Below are 22,406 nucleotides of genomic sequence, written 5' to 3'. Positions count from 1 at the left end.
AGACGCTTTTAATGCCCGTCAGAAGAGACGTGGAGGTCAGAGTGGTATAACAAGATGCTTTTAATGCCCCTTACAAGAGATGTGGAGGTCAGAGTGGTATAACAAGACGCTTTTAATGCCGGTCAGAAGAGACGTGTAGGTCAGAATGGTATAACAAGATGCTTTTAATGCCCTTTACAAGAGACGTGGAGGTCAGAGTGGTGTAACAAGACGCTTTTAAGGCCAGTCAGAAGAGACGTGGAGGTCAGAGTGGTATAACAAGACGCTTTAAATGCCCGTCACAAGAGACGTGGAGGTCACAGTGGCATAGCTAGATGCTTTTAATGCCCCTTACAAGAGATGTGGAGGTCAGAGTGGTATAACAAGACACTTTGAATGCCCGTCAGAAGAGACGAGGAGGTCAGAGTGGTGTAACAAGACACTTTTAATGCCCCTTACAAGAGATGTGGAGGTCAGAGTGGTATAACAAGATGCTTTTAATGCCCGTCAGAAGAGACGTGGAGGTCAGAGTGGTATAACAAGACGCTTTGAATGCACTTTACAAGAGATGTGGAGGTCAGAGTGGTATAACAAGATGCTTTTAATGCCCCTTACAAGAGACGTGGAGGTTAAAGTGGTATAACAAGATGCATTTAATGCCCCTTACAAGAGACGTGGAGGTCAGAGTGGTATAACAAGACTCTTTTAAAGCCCCTTACAAGAGATGTGGAGGTCAGAGTGGTATAACAAGATGATTTTAATGCCCGTCAAAAGAGACGTGGAGGTCAGAGTCGTATAACAAGATGCTTTTAATGCCCCTTACAAGAGATGTGAAGGTCAGAGTGGTATAACAAGACGCTTTTAAAGCCCGTCAGAAGAGACGTGGAGGTCAGAGTGGTAAAACAAGATGCTTTTAATGCCCCTTACAAGAGACGTGGAGGTCAGAGTGGTATAACAAGGTGCTTTTAATGCCCCTTACAAGAGATGTGGAGGTCAGAGTGGTATAACAAGACGCTTTTAATGCCCCTTACAAGAGACGTGGAGGTCAGAGTGGTATAACAAGACGCTTTTAATGCCCCTTACAAGAGACGTGGAGGTCAGAGTGGTATAACAAGACGCTGTTAATGCCGCTTACAAGAGAGGTGGAGGTCAGAGTGGTATAACAAGACTCTTTTATTGCCCGTTACAAGAGACGTGGAGGTCAGAGTGGTATGACAAGACGCTTTTAATGCCCGTCAGAAGAGACGTGGAGGTCAGAGTGGTATAACAAGACTCTTTTAATGTCCCTTAGAAGAGACGTGGAGGTCAGAGTGGTATAACAAGACACTTTTAATGCCCGTCAGAAGAGACGTGGAGGTCAGAGTGTTATAACAAGATGCTTTTAATGCCCCTTACAAGATACGTGGAGGTCAGAGTGGTATAACAAGACGCTTTTAATGCCCGTCAGAAGAGACGTGGAGGTCAGAGTGGTATAACAAGATGCTTTTAATGCCCCTTACAAGAGATGTGGAGGTCAGAGTGGTATAACAAGACGCTTTTAATGCCGGTCAGAAGAGACGTGTAGGTCAGAATGATATAACAAGACGCTTTTAATGCCCTTTACAAGAGATGTGGAGGTCAGAGTGGTATAACAAGACGCTTTTAAGGCCCGTCAGAAGAGACGTGGAGGTGAGAGTGGTATAACAAGACGCTTTTAATGCCCCTCACAAGTGACATGGAGGTCAGAGTGGTATAACTAGATGCTTTTAATGCCCCTTACAAGAGATGTGGAGGTCAGAGTGGTATAACAAGATGCTTTGAATGCCCGTCAGAAGAGATGTGTAGGTCAGAGTGGTATAACAAGACGCTTTGAATGCCCTTTACAAGAGACGTGGAGGTCAGAGTGGTATAACAAGATGCTTTTAATGCCCCTTACAAGAGACGTGGAGGTCAGAGTGGTATAACTAGATGCATTTAATGCCCCTTACAAGAGATGTGGAGGTCAGAGTGGTATAACAAGACGCTTTGAATGCCCGTCAGAAGAGACGTGGAGGTCATAGTGGTATAACAAGACGCTTTTAATGCCCCTTACAAGAGATGTGGAGGTCAGAGTGGTATAACAAGACGCTTTTAATGCCTGTCAGAAGAGACGTGTAGGTCAGAATGGTATAACAAGACGCTATTAATGGCCCTTACAAGAGATGTGGAGGTCAGAGTGGTATAACAAGACGCTTTTAATGCCCGTCAGAAGAGACGTGGAGGTCAGAGTGGTATAACAAGACGCTTTGAATGCCCTTTACAAGAGACGTGGAGGTCAGAGTGGTATAACAAGATGTTTTTAATGCCCCTTACAAGAGACGTGGAGGTTAGAGTGGTATAACAAGATGCTTTTAATGCCCCTTACAAGAGATGTGGAGGTGAGAGTGCTATAACAAGACACTTTTAATGCCCGTCAGAAGAGACGTGGAGGTCAGAGTTGTATAACAAGACGCTTTTAAAGCCCCTTACGAGAGATGTGGAGGTCAGAGTGGTATAACAAGACGCTTTTAATGCCCGTCAGAACAGACGTGGAGGTCAGAGTGGTATAACAAGATGCTTTTAATGCTCCATACAAGAGACGTGGAGGTCAGAGTGGTATAACAAGGTGCTTTTAATGCCCCTTACAAGAGATGGTGAGGTCAGAGTGGTATAACAAGACGCTTTTAATGCCTGTCAGAAGAGACGTGTAGGTCAGAATGGTATAACAAGACGCTTTTAATGCCCCTTACAAGAGATGTGGAGGTCAGAGTGGTATAACAAGCCGCTTTTAATGCCTGTCAGAAGAGACGTGGAGGTCAGAGTGGAATAACAAGACGCTTTTAATGCCGCTTACAAGAGAAGTGGAGGTCAGAATGGTATATCAAGTCGCTTTTAATGCCCCTTACAAGAGACGGGGAGGTCAGAGTGGTATAACAAGACGCTTTTAATGCCCCTTACAAGAGATGTGGAGGTCAGAGTGGTATAACAAGATGCTTTTAATGCCCCGTCAGAAGAGAAGTGGAGGTCAGAGTGGTATAACAAGACGCTTTTAATGCCCCTTACAAGAGATGTGAAGGTCAGAGTGGTATAACAAGACGCTTTTAATGCCCCTTACAAGAGATGTGGAGGTCAGAGTGGTATAACAAGCCACTTTTAATGCCTGTCAGAAGAGACGTGGAGGTCAGAGTGGAAAAACAAGACGCTTTTAATGCCGCTTACAAGAGAAGTGGAGGTCAGAGTGGTATATCAAGTCGCTTTTAATGAACCTTACAAGAGACGGGGAGGTCAGAGTGGTATAACAAGACGCTTTTAATGCCCCTTACAAGAGATGTGGAGGTTAGAGTGGTATAACAAGACGCTTTTAATGCCCCGTCAGAAGAGAAGTGGAGGTCAGAGTGGTATAACAAGACACTTTTAATGCCCCTAACAAGAGACGTGGAGGTCAGAGTGGTATAACAAGACGATTTCATGCCCCTTACAAGAGACGTGGAGGTCAGAATGGTATAACAAGACGCTTTTAATGCCCCTTGCAAGAGATGTGGAGGTCAGAGTGGTATAACAAGACGCTTTTAATGCCCGTCAGAAGAGACGTGGAGGTCAGAGTGGTATAACAAGACGCTTTTAATGCCCCTTACAAGAGATGTGAAGGTCAGAGTGGTATAACAAGACGCTTTTAATGCTTGTGAGAAGAGACGTGTAGGTCAGAATGGTATAACAAGACGCTTTTAATGCCCCTTACAAGAGATGTGGAGGTCAGAGTGGTATAACAAGCCGCTTTTAATGCCTGTCAGAAGAGACGTGGAGGTCAGAGTGGAATAACAAGACGCTTTTAATGCCGCTTACAAGAGAAGTGGAGGTCAGAGTGGTACAACTAGATGCTTTTAATGCGCCTTACAAGAGATGTGGAGGTCAGAGTGGTATAACAAGACGCTTTTAATGCCCGTCAGAAGAGACGCGGAGGTCAGAGTGGTATAACAAGACTCTTTTAATGTCCCTTACAAGAGACGTGGAGGTCAGAGTTGTATAACAAGACGCTTTTAATGCCCGTCAGAAGAGACGTGGAGGTCAGAGTGTTATAACAAGATGCTTTTAATGCCCCTTACAAGAGACGTGGAGGTCAGAGTGGTATAACAAGACGCTTTTAATGCCCCTTACAAGAGACGTGGAGGTCAGAGTGGTATAACAAGACGCTGTTAATGCCGCTTACAAGAGAGGTGGAGGTCAGAGTGGTATAACAAGACTCTTTTATTGCCCGTTACAAGAGACGTGGAGGTCAGAGTGGTATGACAAGACGCTTTTAATGCCCGTCAGAAGAGACGTGGAGGTCAGAGTGGTATAACAAGACTCTTTTAATGTCCCTTAGAAGAGACGTGGAGGTCAGAGTGGTATAACAAGACACTTTTAATGCCCGTCAGAAGAGACGTGGAGGTCAGAGTGTTATAACAAGATGCTTTTAATGCCCCTTACAAGATACGTGGAGGTCAGAGTGGTATAACAAGACGCTTTTAATGCCCGTCAGAAGAGACGTGGAGGTCAGAGTGGTATAACAAGATGCTTTTAATGCCCCTTACAAGAGATGTGGAGGTCAGAGTGGTATAACAAGACGCTTTTAATGCCGGTCAGAAGAGACGTGGAGGTGAGAGTGGTATAACAAGACGCTTTTAATGCCCTTTACAAGAGATGTGGAGGTCAGAGTGGTATAACAAGACGCTTTTTAGGCCCGTCAGAAGAGACGTGGAGGTGAGAGTGGTATAACAAGACGCTTTTAATGCCCCTCACAAGTGACATGGAGGTCAGAGTGGTATAACTAGATGCTTTTAATGCCCCTTACAAGAGATGTGGAGGTCAGAGTGGTATAACAAGATGCTTTGAATGCCCGTCAGAAGAGATGTGTAGGTCAGAGTGGTATAACCAGACGCTTTGAATGCCCTTTACAAGAGACGTGGAGGTCAGAGTGGTATAACAAGATGCTTTTAATGCCCCTTACAAGAGACGTGGAGGTCAGAGTGGTATAACTAGATGCATTTAATGCCCCTTACAAGAGATGTGGAGGTCAGAGTGGTATAACAAGATGCTTTGAATGCCCGTCAGAAGAGACGTGGAGGTCATAGTGGTATAACAAGACGCTTTTAATGCCCCTTACAAGAGATGTGGAGGTCAGAGTGGTATAACAAGACGCTTTTAATGCCTGTCAGAAGAGACGTGTAGGTCAGAATGGTATAACAAGACGCTATTAATGGCCCTTACAAGAGATGTGGAGGTCAGAGTGGTATAACAAGACGCTTTTAATGCCCGTCAGAAGAGACGTGGAGGTCAGAGTGGTATAACAAGACGCTTTGAATGCCCTTTACAAGAGACGTGGAGGTCAGAGTGGTATAACAAGATGTTTTTAATGCCCCTTACAAGAGACGTGGAGGTTAGAGTGGTATAACAAGATGCTTTTAATGCCCCTTACAAGAGATGTGGAGGTGAGAGTGCTATAACAAGACACTTTTAATGCCCGTCAGAAGAGACGTGGAGGTCAGAGTTGTATAACAAGACGCTTTTAAAGCCCCTTACGAGAGATGTGGAGGTCAGAGTGGTATAACAAGACGCTTTTAATGCCCGTCAGAAGAGACGTGGAGGTCAGAGTGGTATAACAAGATGCTTTTAATGCCCCATACAAGAGACGTGGAGGTCAGAGTGGTATAACAAGGTGCTTTTAATGCCCCTTACAAGAGATGGTGAGGTCAGAGTGGTATAACAAGACGCTTTTAATGCCTGTCAGAAGAGACGTGTAGGTCAGAATGGTATAACAAGACGCTTTTAATGCCCCTTACAAGAGCTGTGGAGGTCAGAGTGGTATAACAAGCCGCTTTTAATGCCTGTCAGAAGAGACGTGGAGGTCAGAGTGGAATAACAAGACGCTTTTAATGCCGCTTACAAGAGAAGTGGAGGTCAGAGTGGTATATCAAGTCGCTTTTAATGCCCCTTACAAGAGACGGGGAGGTCAGAGTGGTATAACAAGACGCTTTTAATGCCCCTTACAAGAGATGTGGAGGTCAGCGTGGTATAACAAGACGCTTTTAATGCCCCGTCAGAAGAGAAGTGGAGGTCAGAGTGGTATAACAAGACGCTTTTAATGCCCCTTACAAGAGATGTGAAGGTCAGAGTGGTATAACAAGACGCTTTTAATGCCCCTTACAAGAGATGTGGAGGTCAGAGTGGTATAACAAGCCACTTTTAATGCCTGTCAGAAGAGACGTGGAGGTCAGAGTGGAAAAACAAGACGCTTTTAATGCCGCTTACAAGAGAAGTGGAGGTCAGAGTGGTATATCAAGTCGCTTTTAATGAACCTTACAAGAGACGGGGAGGTCAGAGTGGTATAACAAGACGCTTTTAATGCCCCTTACAAGAGATGTGGAGGTCAGAGTGGTATAACAAGACGCTTTTAATGCCCCGTCAGAAGAGAAGTGGAGGTCAGAGTGGTATGACAAGACACTTTTAATGCCCCTAACAAGAGACGTGGAGGTCAGAGTGGTATAACAAGACGATTTCATGCCCCTTACAAGAGATGTGGAGGTCAGAATGGTATAACAAGACGCTTTTAATGCCCCTTGCAAGAGATGTGGAGGTCAGAGTGGTATAACAAGACGCTTTTAATGCCCGTCAGAAGAGACGTGGAGGTCAGAGTGGTATAACAAGACGCTTTTAATGCCCCTTACAAGAGATGTGAAGGTCAGAGTGGTATAACAAGACGCTTTTAATGCTTGTGAGAAGAGACGTGTAGGTCAGAATGGTATAACAAGACGCTTTTAATGCCCCTTACAAGAGATGTGGAGGTCAGAGTGGTATAACAAGCCGCTTTTAATGCCTGTCAGAAGAGACGTGGAGGTCAGAGTGGAATAACAAGACGCTTTTAATGCCGCTTACAAGAGAAGTGGAGGTCAGAGTGGTACAACTAGATGCTTTTAATGCCCCTTACAAGAGATGTGGAGGTCAGAGTGGTATAACAAGACGCTTTTAATGCCCGTCAGAAGAGACGCGGAGGTCAGAGTGGTATAACAAGACGCTTTGAATGCCCTTTACAAGAGACGTGGAGGTCAGAGTGGTATAACAAGATGTTTTTAATGCCCCTTACAAGAGACGTGGAGGTTAGAGTGGTATAACAAGATGCTTTTAATGCCCCTTACAAGAGATGTGGAGGTGAGAGTGCTATAACAAGACACTTTTAATGCCCGTCAGAAGAGACGTGGAGGTCAGAGTTGTATAACAAGACGCTTTTAAAGCCCCTTACGAGAGATGTGGAGGTCAGAGTGGTATAACAAGACGCTTTTAATGCCCGTCAGAAGAGACGTGGAGGTCAGAGTGGTATAACAAGATGCTTTTAATGCCCCATACAAGAGACGTGGAGGTCAGAGTGGTATAACAAGGTGCTTTTAATGCCCCTTACAAGAGATGGTGAGGTCAGAGTGGTATAACAAGACGCTTTTAATGCCTGTCAGAAGAGACGTGTAGGTCAGAATGGTATAACAAGACGCTTTTAATGCCCCTTACAAGAGATGTGGAGGTCAGAGTGGTATATCAAGTCGCTTTTAATGCCCCTTACAAGAGACGGGGAGGTCAGAGTGGTATAACAAGACGCTTTTAATGCCCCTTACAAGAGATGTGGAGGTCAGCGTGGTATAACAAGACGCTTTTAATGCCCCGTCAGAAGAGAAGTGGAGGTCAGAGTGGTATAACAAGACGCTTTTAATGCCCCTTACAAGAGATGTGAAGGTCAGAGTGGTATAACAAGACGCTTTGAATGCCCCTTACAAGAGATGTGGAGGTCAGAGTGGTATAACAAGCCACTTTTAATGCCTGTCAGAAGAGACGTGGAGGTCAGAGTGGAAAAACAAGACGCTTTTAATGCCGCTTACAAGAGAAGTGGAGGTCAGAGTGGTATATCAAGTCGCTTTTAATGAACCTTACAAGAGACGGGGATGTCAGAGTGGTATAACAAGACGCTTTTAATGCCCCTTACAAGAGATGTGGAGGTCAGAGTGGTATAACAAGACGCTTTTAATGCCCCGTCAGAAGAGAAGTGGAGGTCAGAGTGGTATAACAAGACACTTTTAATGCCCCTAACAAGAGACGTGGAGGTCAGAGTGGTATAACAATACGATTTCATGCCCCTTACAAGAGACGTGGAGGTCAGAATGGTATAACAAGACGCTTTTAATGCCCCTTGCAAGAGATGTGGAGGTCAGAGTGGTATAACAAGACGCTTTTAATGCCCGTCAGAAGAGACGTGGAGGTCAGAGTGGTATAACAAGACGCTTTTAATGCCCCTTACAAGAGATGTGAAGGTCAGAGTGGTATAACAAGACGCTTTTAATGCTTGTGAGAAGAGACGTGTAGGTCAGAATGGTATAACAAGACGCTTTTAATGCCCCTTACAAGAGATGTGGAGGTCAGAGTGGTATAACAAGCCGCTTTTAATGCCTGTCAGAAGAGACGTGGAGGTCAGAGTGGAATAACAAGACGCTTTTAATGCCGCTTACAAGAGAAGTGGAGGTCAGAGTGGTACAACTAGATGCTTTTAATGCCCCTTACAAGAGATGTGGAGGTCAGAGTGGTATAACAAGACGCTTTTAATGCCCGTCAGAAGAGACGCGGAGGTCAGAGTGGTATAACAAGACTCTTTTAATGTCCCTTACAAGAGACGTGGAGCTCAGAGTTGTATAACAAGACGCTTTTAATGCCCGTCAGAAGAGACGTGGAGGTCAGAGTGTTATAACAATATGCTTTTAATGCCCCTTACAAGAGACGTGGAGGTCAGAGTGGTATAACAAGACGCTTTTAATGCCCCTTACAAGAGACGTGGAGGTCAGAGTGGTATAACAAGACGCTGTTAATGCCGCTTACAAGAGAGGTGGAGGCCAGAGTGGTATAACAAGACTCTTTTATTGCCCGTTACAAGAGACGTGGAGGTCAGAGTGGTATGACAAGACGCTTTTAATGCCCGTCAGAAGAGACGTGGAGGTCAGAGTGGTATAACAAGACTCTTTTAATGTCCCTTAGAAGAGACGTGGAGGTCAGAGTGGTATAACAAGACACTTTTAATGCCCGTCAGAAGAGACGTGGAGGTCAGAGTGGTATAACCAGATGCTTTTAATGCCCCTTACAAGAGACGTGGAGTTCAGAGTGGTATAACCAGATGCTTTTAATGCCCCTTACAAGAGACGTGGAGTTCAGAGTGGTATAACAAGATGCTTTTAATGCCCCTTACAAGACATGTGGAGGTCAGAGTGGTATAACAAGACGCTTTTAATGCCCCTTACAAGAGACGTGGAGCTCAGAGTGGTATAACAAGATGCTACTAATGCCCCTTACAAGAGAAGTGGAGGTCAGAGTGGTATAACAAGACGCTTTTAATGCCCCTTACAAGAGACGTGGAGGTCAGAGTGGTATATCAAGTCGCTTTTAATGCCCCTTGCAAGAGACGTGGTGGTCAGAGTGGTATAACGAGACGCTTTTAATGCCCCTTACAAGAGATGTGGAGGTCAGAGAGGTATAACAAGACGCTTTTAATGCCCCGTCAGAAGAAAAGTGGAGGTCAGAGTGGTATAACAAGACACTTTTAATGCCCCTTACAAGAGACGTGGAGGTCAGAGTGGTATAACAAGACGATTTCATGCCCCTTACAAGAGACGTGGAGGTCAGAGTGGTATAACAAGACGCTTTTAATGCCTTTTACAAGAGATGTGGAGGTCAGAGTGGTGTAACAAGACGCTTTTAAGGCCAGTCAGAAGAGACGTGGAGGTCAGAGTGGTATAACAAGACGCTTTAAATGCCCGTCACAAGAGACGTGGAGGTCACAGTGGCATAACTAGATGCTTTTAATGCCCCTTACAAGAGATGTGGAGGTCAGAGTGGTATAACAAGACACTTTGAATGCCCGTCAGAAGAGACGAGGAGGTCAGAGTGGTGTAACAATACACTTTTAATGCCCCTTACAAGAGATGTGGAGGTCAGAGTGGTATAACAAGATGCTTTTAATGCCCGTCAGAAGAGACGTGGAGGTCAGAGTGGTATAACAAGACGCTTTGAATGCACTTTACAAGAGATGTGGAGGTCAGAGTGGTATAAAAAGATGCTTTTAATGCCCCTTACAAGAGACGTGGAGGTTAAAGTGGTATAACAAGATGCTTTTAATGCCCCTTACAAGAGACGTGGAGGTCAGAGTGGTATAACAAGACTCTTTTAAAGCCCCTTACAAGAGATGTGGAGGTCAGAGTGGTATAACAAGATGCTTTTAATGCCCGTCAAAAGAGACGTGGAGGTCAGAGTGGTATAACAAGACGCTTTTAATGCCCCTTACAAGAGATGTGGAGGTCAGAGTGGTATAACAAGACGCTTTTAATGCCCGTCAGAAGAGACGTGGAGGTCAGAGTGGTAAAACAAGATGCTTTTAATGCCCCTTACAAGAGACGTGGAGGTCAGAGTGGTATAACAAGGTGCTTTTAATGCCCCTTACAAGAGATGTGGAGGTCAGAGTGGTATAACAAGATGCTTTTAATGCCCGTCAGAAGAGATATGGAGGTCAGAGTGGTATAACAAGACTCTTTTAATGTGCCTTACAAGAGACGTGGAGGTCAGAGTGGTATAACAAGACGCTTTTAATGCCCGTCAGAAGAGACATGGAGGTAAGAGTGTTATAACAAGATGCTTTTAATGCCCCTTACAAGATACGTGGAGGTCAGAGTGGTATAACAAGACGCTTTTAATGCCCGTCAGAAGAGACGTGGAGGTCAGAGTGGTATAACAAGACGCTTTGAATGCCTTTTACAAGAGACATGGAGGTCAGAGTGGTATAACAAGATGCTTTTAATGCCCCTTACAAGAGACGTGTAGGTTAGAGTGGTATAACAAGATGCTTTTAATGCCCCTTACAAGAGACGTGGAGGTCAGCGTGGTATAACAAGACACTTTTAATGCCCGTCAGAAGAGACGTGGAGGTCAGAGTGGTATAACAAGACTCTTTTAATGTCCCTTACAAGAGACGTGGAGGTCAGAGTTGTATAACAAGACGCTTTTAATGCCCGTCAGAAGAGACGTGGAGGTCAGAGTGTTATAACAAGATGCTTTTAATGCCCCTTACAAGAGATGTGGAGGTCAGAGTGGTATAACAAGATGCTTTTAATGCCCCTTACAAGAGACGTGGAGGTCAGAGTGGTATAACAAGACGCTGTTAATGCCGCTTACAAGAGAGGTGGAGGTCAGAGTGGTATAACAAGACTCTTTTATTGCCCGTTACAAGAGATGTGGAGGTCAGAGTGGTCTGACAAGACGCTTTTAATGCCCGTCAGAAGAGACGTGGAGGTCAGAGTGGTATAACAAGACTCTTTTAATGTCCCTTACAAGAGACGTGGAGGTCAGAGTGGTATAACAAGACACTTTTAATGCCTGTCAGAAGAGACGTGGAGGTCAGAGTGGTATAACCAGATGCTTTTAATGCCCCTTACAAGAGACGTGGAGTTCAGGGGCTTTTAATGCCCCTTACAAGACATGTGGAGGTCAGAGTGGTATAACAAGACGCTTTTAATGCCCCTTACAAGAGACGTGGAGCTCAGAGTGATATAACAAGATGCTACTAATGCCCCTTACAAGAGAAGTGGAGGTCAGAGTGGTATAACAAGACGCTTTTAATGCCCCTTACAAGAGACGTGGAGGTCAGAGTGGTATATCAAGTCGCTTTTAATGCCCCTTGCAAGAGACGTGGAGGTCAGAGTGGTATAACGAGACGCTTTTAATGCCCCTTAATAGAGATGTGGAGGTCAGAGAGGTATAACAAGACGCTTTTAATGCCCCGTCAGAAGAGAAGTGGAGGTCAGAGTGGTATAACAAGACACTTTTAATGCCCCTTACAAGAGACGTGGAGGTCAGAGTGGTATAACAAGACGATTTCATGCCCCTTACAAGAGACGTGGAGGTCAGAGTGGTATAACAAGACGCTTTTAATGCCTTTTACAAGAGATGTGGAGGTCAGAGTGGTGTAACAAGACGCTTTTAAGGCCAGTCAGAAGAGACGTGGAGGTCAGAGTGGTTTAACAAGACGCTTTAAATGCCCGTCACAAGAGACGTGGAGGTCACAGTGGCATAACTACATGCTTTTAATGCCCCTTACAAGAGGTGTGGAGGTCAGAGTGGTATAACAAGACACTTTGAATGCCCGTCAGAAGAGACGAGGAGGTCAGAGTGGTGTAACAAGACACTTTTAATGCCCCTTACAAGAGATGTGGAGGTCAGAGTGGTATAACAAGATGCTTTTAATGCCCGTCAAAAGAGACGTGGAGGTCAGAGTGGTATAACAAGACGCTTTTAATGCCCCTTACAAGAGATGTGGAGGTCAGAGTGGTATAACAAGACGCTTTTAATGCCCGTCAGAAGAGACGTGGAGGTCAGAGTTGTAAAACAAGATGCTTTTAATGCCCCTTACAAGAGACGTGGAGGTCAGAGTGGTATAACAAGGTGCTTTTAATGCCCCTTACAAGAGACGTGGAGGTCAGAGTGGTATAACAAGGTGCTTTTAATGCCCCTTACAAGAGATGTGGAGGTCAGAGTGGTATAACAAGACGCTTTTAATGCCCGTCAGAAGAGACATGGAGGTCAGAGTGGTATAACAAGACTCTTTTAATGTGCCTTACAAGAGACGTGGAGGTCAGAGTGGTATAACAAGACGCTTTTAATGCCCTCAGAAGAGACGTGGAGGTAAGAGTGTTATAACAAGATGCTTTTAATGCCCCTTACAAGATACGTGGAGGTCAGAGTGGTATAACAAGACGCTTTGAATGCCCGTCAGAAGAGACGTGGAGGTCAGAGTGGTATAACAAGATGCTTTTAATGCCCCTTACAAGAGATGTGGAGGTCAGAGTGGTATAACAAGACGCTTTTAATGCCGGTCAGAAGAGACGTGTAGGTCAGAATGGTATAACAAGACGCTTTTAATGCCCTTTACAAGAGATGTGGAGGTCAGAGTGGTATAACAAGACGCTTTTAAGGCCCGTCAAAAGAGACGTGGAGGTGAGAGTGGTATAACAAGACGCTTTTAATGCCCCTCACAAGTGACATGGAGGTCAGAGTGGTATAACTAGATGCTTTTAATGCCCCTTACAAGAGATGTGGAGGTCAGAGTGGTATAACAAGATGCTTTGAATGCCCGTCAGAAGAGATGTGTAGGTCAGAGTGGTATAACAAGACGCTTTGAATGCCCTTTACAAGAGACGTGGAGGTCAGAGTGGTATAACAAGATGTTTTTAATGCCCCTTACAAGAGACGTGGAGGTCAGAGTGGTATAACTAGATGCTTTTAATGCCCCTTACAAGAGATGGGGAGGTCAGAGTGGTATAACAAGACACTTTGAATGCCCGTCAGAAGAGACGTGGAGGTCATAGTGGTATAACAAGACGCTTTTAATGCCCCTTACAAGAGATGTGGAGGTCAGAGTGGTATAACAAGACGCTTTTAATGCCTGTCAGAAGAGACGTGTAGGTCAGAATGGTATAACAAGACGCTATTAATGGCCCTTACAAGAGATGTGGAGGTCAGAGTGGTATAACAAGACGCTTTGAATGCCCTTTACAAGAGACGTGGAGGTCAGAGTGGTATAACAAGATGTTTTTAATGCCCCTTACAAGAGACGTGGAGGTTAGAGTGGTATAACAAGATGGTTTTAATGCCCCTTACAAGAGATGTGGAGGTGAGAGTGCTATAACAAGACACTTTTAATGCCCGTCAGAAGAGACGTGGAGGTCAGAGTTGTATAACAAGACGCTTTTAAAGCCCCTTACGAGAGATGTGGAGGTCAGAGTGGTATAACAAGACGCTTTTAATGCCCGTCAGAAGAGACGTGGAGGTCAGAGTGGTATAACTAGATGCTTTTAATGCCCCATACAAGAGACGTGGAGGTCAGAGTGGTATAACAAGGTGCTTTTAATGCCCCTTACAAGAGATGGTGAGGTCAGAGTGGTATAACAAGACGCTTTTAATGCCTGTCAGAAGAGACGTGTAGGTCAGAATGGTATAACAAGACGCTTTTAATGCCCCTTACAAGAGATGTGGAGGTCAGAGTGGTATAACAAGCCGCTTTTAATGCCTGTCAGAAGAGACGTGGTGGTCAGAGTGGAATAACAAGACGCTTTTAAAGCCGCTTACAAGAGAAGTGGAGGTCAGAGTGGTATATCAAGTCGCTTTTAATGCCCCTTACAAGAGACGGGGAGGTCAGAGTGGTATAACAAGACGCTTTTAATGCCCCTTACAAGAGATGTGGAGGTCAGAGTGGTATAACAAGACGCTTTTAATGCCCCGTCAGAAGAGAAGTGGAGGTCAGAGTGGTATAACAAGACGCTTTTAATGTCCCTTACAAGAGATGTGAAGGTCAGAGTGGTATAACAAGACGCTTTTAATGCCCCTTACAAGAGATGTGGAGGTCAGAGTGGTATAACAAGCCACTTTTAATGCCTGTCAGAAGAGACGTGGAGGTCAGAGTGGTATAACAAGACGATTTCATGCCCCTTACAAGAGACGTGGAGGTCAGAGTGGTATAACAAGACGCTTTTAATGCCCCTTGCAAGAGATGTGGAGGTCAGAGTGGTATAACAAGACGCTTTTAATGCCCGTCAGAAGAGACGTGGAGGTCAGAGTGGTATAAAAAGACGCTTTTAATGCCCCTTACAAGAGATGTGAAGGTCAGAGTGGTATAACAAGATGCTTTTAATGCTTGTGAGAAGAGACGTGTAGGTCAGAAAGGTATAACAAGACGCTTTTAATGCCCCTTACAAGAGATGTGGAGGTCAGAGTGGTATAACAAGCCGCTTTTAATGCCTGTCAGAAGAGACGTGGAGGTCAGAGTGGAATAACAAGACGCTTTTAATGCCTCTTACAAGAGAAGTGGAGGTCAGAGTGGTACAACTAGATGCTTTTAATGCCCCTTACAAGAGATGTGGAGGTCAGAGTGGTATAACAAGACGCTTTTAATGCCCGTCAGAAGAGACGCGGAGGTCAGAGTGGTATAACAAGATTCTTTTAATGTCCCTTACAAGAGACGTGGAGGTCAGAGTTGTATAACAAGACGCTTTTAATGCCCGTCAGAAGAGACGTGGAGGTCAGAGTGTTATAGCAAGATGCTTTTAATGCCCCTTACAAGAGACGTGGAGGTCAGAGTGGTATAACAAGACGCTTTTAATGCCCCTTACAAGAGACGTGGAGGTCATAGTGGTATAACAAGACGCTGTTAATGCCGCTTACAAGAGAGGTGGAGGTCAGAGTGGTATAACAAGACTCTTTTATTGCCCGTTACAAGAGACGTGGAGGTCAGAGTGGTATGACAAGACGCTTTTAATGCCCGTCAGAAGAGACGTGGAGGTCAGAGTGGTATAACAAGACTCTTTTAATGTCCCTTAGAAGAGACGTGGAGGTCAGAGTGGTATAACAAGACACTTTTAATGCCCGTCAGAAGAGACGTGGAGGTCAGAGTGGTATAACCAGATGCTTTTAATGCCCCTTACAAGAGACGTGGAGTTCAGAGTGGTATAACAAGATGCTTTTAATGCCCCTTACAAGACATGTGGAGGTCAGAGTGGTATAACAAGACGCTTTTAATGCCCCTTACAAGAGACGTGGAGCTCAGAGTGGTATAACAAGATGCTACTAATGCCCCTTACAAGAGAAGTGGAGGTCAGAGTGGTATAACAAGATGCTTTTAATGCCCCTTACAAGAGACGTGGAGGTCAGAGTGGTATATCAAGTCGCTTTTAATGCCCCTTGCAAGAGACGTGGAGGTCAGAGTGGTATAACGATACGCTTTTAATGCCCCTTACAAGAGATGTGGAGGTCAGAGAGGTATAACAAGACGCTTTTAATGCCCCGTCAGAAGAGAAGTGGAGGTCAGAGTGGTATAACAAGACACTTTTAATGCCCCTTACAAGAGACGTGGAGGTCAGAGTGGTATAACAAGACGATTTCATGCCCCTTACAAGAGACGTGGAGGTCAGAGTGGTATAACAAGACGCTTTTAATGCCTTTTACAAGAGATGTGGAGGTCAGAGTGGTGTAACAAGACGCTTTTAAGGCCAGTCAGAAGAGACGTGGAGGTCAGAGTGGTATAACAAGACGCTTTAAATGCCCGTCACAAGAGACGTGGAGGTCACAGTGGCATAACTTGATGCTTTTAATGCCCCTTACAAGAGATGTGGAGGTCAGAGTGGTATAACAAGACACTTTGAATGCCCGTCAGAAGAGACGAGGAGGTCAGAGTGGTGTAACAAGACACTTTTAATGCCCCTTACAAGAGATGTGGAGGTCAGAGTGGTATAACAAGATGCTTTTAATGCCCGTCAGAAGAGACGTGGAGGTCAGAGTGGTATAACAAGACGCTTTGAATGCACTTTACAAGAGATGTGGAGGTCAGAGTGGTATAACAAGATGCATTTAATGCCCCTTACAAGAGACGTGGAGGTTAAAGTGGTATAACAAGATGCTTTTAATGCCCCTTACAAGAGACGTGGAGGTCAGAGTGGTATAACAAGACTCTTTTAAAGCCCCTTACAAGAGATGTGGAGGTCAGAGTGGTATAACAAGATGCTTTTAATGCCCGTCAAAAGAGACGTGGAGGTCAGAGTGGTATAACAAGACGCTTTTAATGCCCCTTACAAGAGATGTGGAGGTCAGAGTGGTATAACAAGACGCTTTTAATGCCCGTCAGAAGAGACGTGGAGGTCAGAGTGGTAAAACAAGATGTTTTTAATGCCCCTTACAAGAGACGTGGAGGTCAGAGTGGTATAACAAGGTGCTTTTAATGCCCCTTACAGGAGATGTGGAGGTCAGAGTGGTATAACAAGACGCTTTTAATGCCCGTCAGAAGAGACATGGAGGTCAGAGTGGTATAACAAGACTCTTTTAATGTGCCTTACAAGAGATGTGGAGGTCAGAGTGGTATAACAAGACGATTTTAATGCCCGTCAGAAGAGACGTGGAGGTAAGAGTGTTATAACAAGATGCTTTTAATGCCCCTTACAAGAGATGTGGAGGTCAGAGTGGTATAACAAGACTCTTTTAATGTGCCTTACAAGAGACGTGGAGGTCAGAGTGGTATAACAAGACGCTTTTAATGCCCGTCAGAAGAGACGTGGAGGTCAGAGTGGTATAACAAGATGCTTTTAATGCCCCTTACAAGAGATGTGGAGGTCAGAGTGGTATAACAAGACGCTTTTAATGCCGGTCAGAAGAGACGTGTAGGTCAGAATGGTATAACAAGACGCTTTTAATGCCCTTTACAAGAGATGTGGAGGTCAGAGTGGTATAACAAGACGCTTTTAAGGCCCGTCAGAAGAGACGTGGAGGTGAGAGTGGTATAACAAGACGCTTTTAATGCCCCTCACAAGTGACATGGAGGTCAGAGTGGTATAACTCGTTGCTTTTAATGCCCCTTACAAGAGATGTGGAGGTCAGAGTGGTATAACAAGATGCTTTGAATGCCCGTCAGAAGAGATGTGTAGGTCAGAGTGGTATAACAAGACGCTTTGAATGCCCTTTACAAGAGACGTGGACTTCAGAGTGGTATAACAAGATGCTTTTAATGCCCCTTACAATAGACGTGGAGGTCAGAGTGGTATAACTAGATGCTTTTAATGCCCCTTACAAGAGATGTGGAGGTCAGAGTGGTATAACAAGACGCTTTGAATGCCCATCAGAAGAGACGTGAAGGTCATAGTGTTATAACAAGACGCTTTTAATGCCCCTTACAAGAGATGTGGAGGTCAGAGTGGTATAACAAGACGCTTTTAATGCCTGTCAGAAGAGACGTGTTGGTCAGAATGGTATAACAAGACGCTATTAATGGCCCTTACAAGAGATGTGGAGGTCAGAGTGGTATAACAAGACGCTTTTAATGCCCGTCAGAAGAGACGTGGAGGTCAGAGTGGTATAACAAGACGCTTTGAATGCCCTTTACAAGAGACGTGGAGGTCAGAGTGGTATAACAAGATGTTTTTAATGCCCCTTACAAGAGACGTGGAGGTTAGAGTGGTATAACAAGATGCTTTTAATGCCCCTTACAAGAGATGTGGAGGTGAGAGTGCTATAACAAGACACTTTTAATGCCCGTCAGAAGAGACGTGGAGGTCAGAGTTGTATAACAAGACGCTTTTAAAGCCCCTTACGAGAGATGTGGAGGTCAGAGTGGTATAACAAGACGCTTTTAATGCCCGTCAGAAGAGACGTGGAGGTCAGAGTGGTATAACAAGATGCTTTTAATGCCCCATACAAGAGACGTGGAGGTGGTCAGAGTGGTATAACAAGGTGCTTTTAATGCCCCTTACAAGAGATGGTGAGGTCAGAGTGGTATAACAAGACGCTTTTAATGCCTGTCAGAAGAGACGTGTAGGTCAGATTGGTATAACAAGACGCTTTTAATGCCCCTTACAAGAGATGTGGAGGTCAGAGTGGTATAACAAGCCGCTTTTAATGCCTGTCAGAAGAGACGTGGAGGTCAGAGTGGAATAACAAGACGCTTTTAATGCCGCTTACAAGAGAAGTGGAGGTCAGAGTGGTATATCAAGTCGCTTTTAATGCCCCTTACAAGAGACGGGGAGGTCAGAGTGGTATAACAAGATGCTTTTAATGCCCCTTACAAGAGATGTGGAGGTCAGAGTGGTATAACAAGACGCTTTTAATGCCCCGTCAGAAGAGAAGTGGAGGTCAGAGTGGTATAACAAGACGCTTTTAATGCCCCTTACAAGAGATGTGAAGGTCAGAGTGGTATAACAAGACGCTTTTAATGCCCCTTACAAGAGATGTGGAGGTCAGAGTGGTATAACAAGCCACTTTTAATGCCTGTCAGAAGAGACGTGGAGGTCAGAGTGGAATAACAAGACGCTTATAATGCCGCTTACAAGAGAAGTGGAGGTCAGAGTGGTATATCAAGTCGCTTTTAATGAACCTTACAAGAGACGGGGAGGTCAGAGTGGAATAACAAGACGCTTTTAATGCCCCTTACAAGAGATGTGGAGGTCAGAGTGGTATAACAAGACGCTTTTAATGCCCCGTCAGAAGAGAAGTGGAGGTCAGAGTGGTATAACAAGACACTTTTAATGCCCCTAACAAGAAACGAGGAGGTCAGAGTGGTATAACAAGACGATTTCATGCCCCTTACAAGAGACGTGGAGGTCAGAGTGGTATAACAAGACGCTTTTAATGCCCCTTGCAAGAGATGTGGAGGTCAGAGTGGTATAACAAGACGCTTTTAATGCCCGTCAGAAGAGACGTGGAGGTCAGAGTGGTATAACAAGACGCTTTTAATGCCCCTTACAAGAGATGTGAAGTTCAGAGTGGTATAACAAGACGCTTTTAATGCTTGTGAGAAGAGACGTGTAGATCAGAATGGTATAACAAGACGCTTTTAATGCCCCTTACAAGAGATGTGGAGGTCAGAGTGGTATAACAAGCCGCTTTTAATGCCTGTCAGAAGAGACGTGGAGGTCAGAGTGGAATAACAAGACGCTTTTAATGCCGCTTACAAGAGAAGTGGAGGTCAGAGTGGTACAACTAGATGCTTTTAATGCCCCTTACAAGAGATGTGGAGGTCAGAGTGGTATAACAAGACGCTTTTAATGCCCGTCAGAAGAGACGTGGAGGTCAGAGTGGTATAACAAGACGCTTTTAATGCCCCTTACAAGAGATGTGAAGTTCAGAGTGGTATAACAAGACGCTTTTAATGCTTGTGAGAAGAGACGTGTAGATCAGAATGGTATAACAAGACGCTTTTAATGCCCCTTACAAGAGATGTGGAGGTCAGAGTGGTATAACAAGCCGCTTTTAATGCCTGTCAGAAGAGACGTGGAGGTCAGAGTGGAATAACAAGACGCTTTTAATGCCGCTTACAAGAGAAGTGGAGGTCAGAGTGGTACAACTAGATGCTTTTAATGCCCCTTACAAGAGATGTGGAGGTCAGAGTGGTATAACAAGACGCTTTTAATGCCCCGTCAGAAGAGAAGTGGAGGTCAGAGTGGTATAACAAGACACTTTTAATGCCCCTAACAAGAGACGTGGAGGTCAGAGTGGTATAACAAGACGATTTCATGCCCCTTACAAGAGACGTGGAGGTCAGAGTGGTATAACAAGACGCTTTTAATGCCCCTTGCAAGAGATGTGGAGGTCAGAGTGGTATAACAAGACGCTTTTAATGCCCGTCAGAAGAGACGTGGAGGTCAGAGTGGTATAACAAGACGCTTTTAATGCCCCTTACAAGAGATGTGAAGGTCAGAGTGGTATAACAAGACGCTATTAATGCTTGTGAGAAGAGACGTGTAGGTCAGAATGGTATAACAAGACGCTTTTAATGCCCCTTACAAGAGATGTGGAGGTCAGAGTGGTATAACAAGCCGCTTTTAATGCCTGTCAGAAGAGACGTGGAGGTCAGAGTGGAATAACAAGACGCTTTTAATGCCGCTTACAAGAGAAGTGGAGGTCAGAGTGGTACAACTAGATGCTTTTAATGCCCCTTACAAGAGATGTGGAGGTCAGAGTGGTATAACAAGACGCTTTTAATGCCCGTCAGAAGAGACGCGGAGGTCAGAGTGGTATAACAAGACGCTTTTAATGCCCCTTACAAGAGATGTGGAGGTCAGAGTGGTATAACAAGATGCTTTTAATGCCCGTCAGAAGAGACGTGGAGGTCAGAGTGGTATAACAAGACGCTTTGAATGCCTTTTACAAGAGACATGGAGGTCAGAGTGGTATAACAAGATGCTTTTAATGCCCCTTACAAGAGACGTGTAGGTTAGAGTGGTATAACAAGATGCTTTTAATGCCCCTTACAAGAGACGTGGAGGTCAGAGTGGTATAACAAGACGCTTTTAATGCCCGTCAGAAGAGACGTGGAGGTCAGAGTGGTATAACAAGACGCTTTGAATGCCTTTTACAAGAGACATGGAGGTCAGAGTGGTATAACAAGATGCTTTTAATGCCCCTTACAAGAGACGTGTAGGTTAGAGTGGTATAACAAGATGCTTTTAATTCCCCTTACAAGAGATGTGGAGGTCAGAGTGCTATAACAAGACGCTTTTAATGCCCGTCAGAAGAGACGTGGAGGTCAGAGTGGTATAACAAGACGCTTTTAAAGCCCCTTACAAGAGATGTGCAGGTCAGAGTGGTATAACAAGACGCTTTTAATGCCCGTCAGAAGAGACGTGGAGGTCAGAGTGTTATAACAAGATGCTTTTAATGCTCCTTACAAGAGACGTGGAGGTCAGAGTGGTATAACAAGACGCTTTTAATGCCCGTCAGGAGAGACGTGGAGGTCAGAGTGGTATAACAAGACGATTTTAATGTCCCTTACAAGAGACGTGGAGGTCAGAGTGGTATAACAAGACGCTTTTAATGCCCCTTACAAGAGACGTGGAGGTCAGAGTGGTATAACAAGATGCTTTTAATGCCCCTTTCAAGACATGTGGAGGTCAGAGTGGTATAACAAGACGCTTTTAATGCCCCTTGCAAGAGAAGTGGAGCTCAGAGTGCTATAACAAGATGCTTTTAATGCCCCTTACAAGAGAAGAGGAGGTCAGAGTGGTATAACAAGAAGCTTTTAATGCCCCTTACAAGAGACGTGGAGAACAGAGTGGTATAACAAGTCGCTTTTAATGCCCCTTACAAGAGACGTGGAGGTCAGAGTGGTATAACTAGATGCTTTTAATGCCCCTTACAAGAGATGTGGAGGTCAGAGTGGTATAACAAGACGCTTTGAATGCCCGTCAGAAGAGACGTGGAGGTCATAGTGGTATAACAAGACGCTTTTAATGCCCCTTACAAGAGATGTGGAGGTCAGAGTGGTATAACAAGACGCTTTTAATGCCTGTCAGAAGAGACGTGTAGGTCAGAATGGTATAACAAGACGCTATTAATGGCCCTTACAAGAGATGTGGAGGTCAGAGTGGTATAACAAGATGCTTTTAATGCCCGTCAGAAGAGACGTGGAGGTCAGAGTGGTATAACAAGACGCTTTGAATGCCCTTTACAAGAGACGTGGAGGTCAGAGTGGTATAACAAGATGTTTTTAATGCCCCTTACAAGAGACGTGGAGGTCAGAGTTGTATAACAAGACGCTTTGAATGCCCTTTACAAGAGACGTGGAGGTCAGAGTGGTATAACAAGATGTTTTTAATGCCCCTTACAAGAGACGTGGAGGTTAGAGTGGTATAACAAGATGCTTTTAATGCCCCTTACAAGCAGATGTGGAGGTGAGAGTGCTATAACAAGACACTTTTAATGCCCGTCAGAAGAGACGTGGAGGTCAGAGTTGTATAACAAGACGCTTTTAAAGCCCGTTACGAGAGATGTGGAGGTCAGAGTGGTATAACAAGACGCTTTTAATGCCCGTCAGAAGAGATGTGGAAGTCAGAGTGGTATAACAA

Source organism: Phyllobates terribilis, unplaced genomic scaffold, assembly GCF_046119375.1.
Source record: "Phyllobates terribilis strain yellow unplaced genomic scaffold, ASM4611937v1 Scaffold_1__5_contigs__length_1240528914, whole genome shotgun sequence".
In the NCBI taxonomy this organism is placed as follows: Eukaryota; Metazoa; Chordata; class Amphibia; order Anura; family Dendrobatidae; genus Phyllobates; species Phyllobates terribilis.
The sequence above is the reverse complement of the archived record's forward strand: the minus strand, read 5'-3'. Positions refer to the sequence as shown.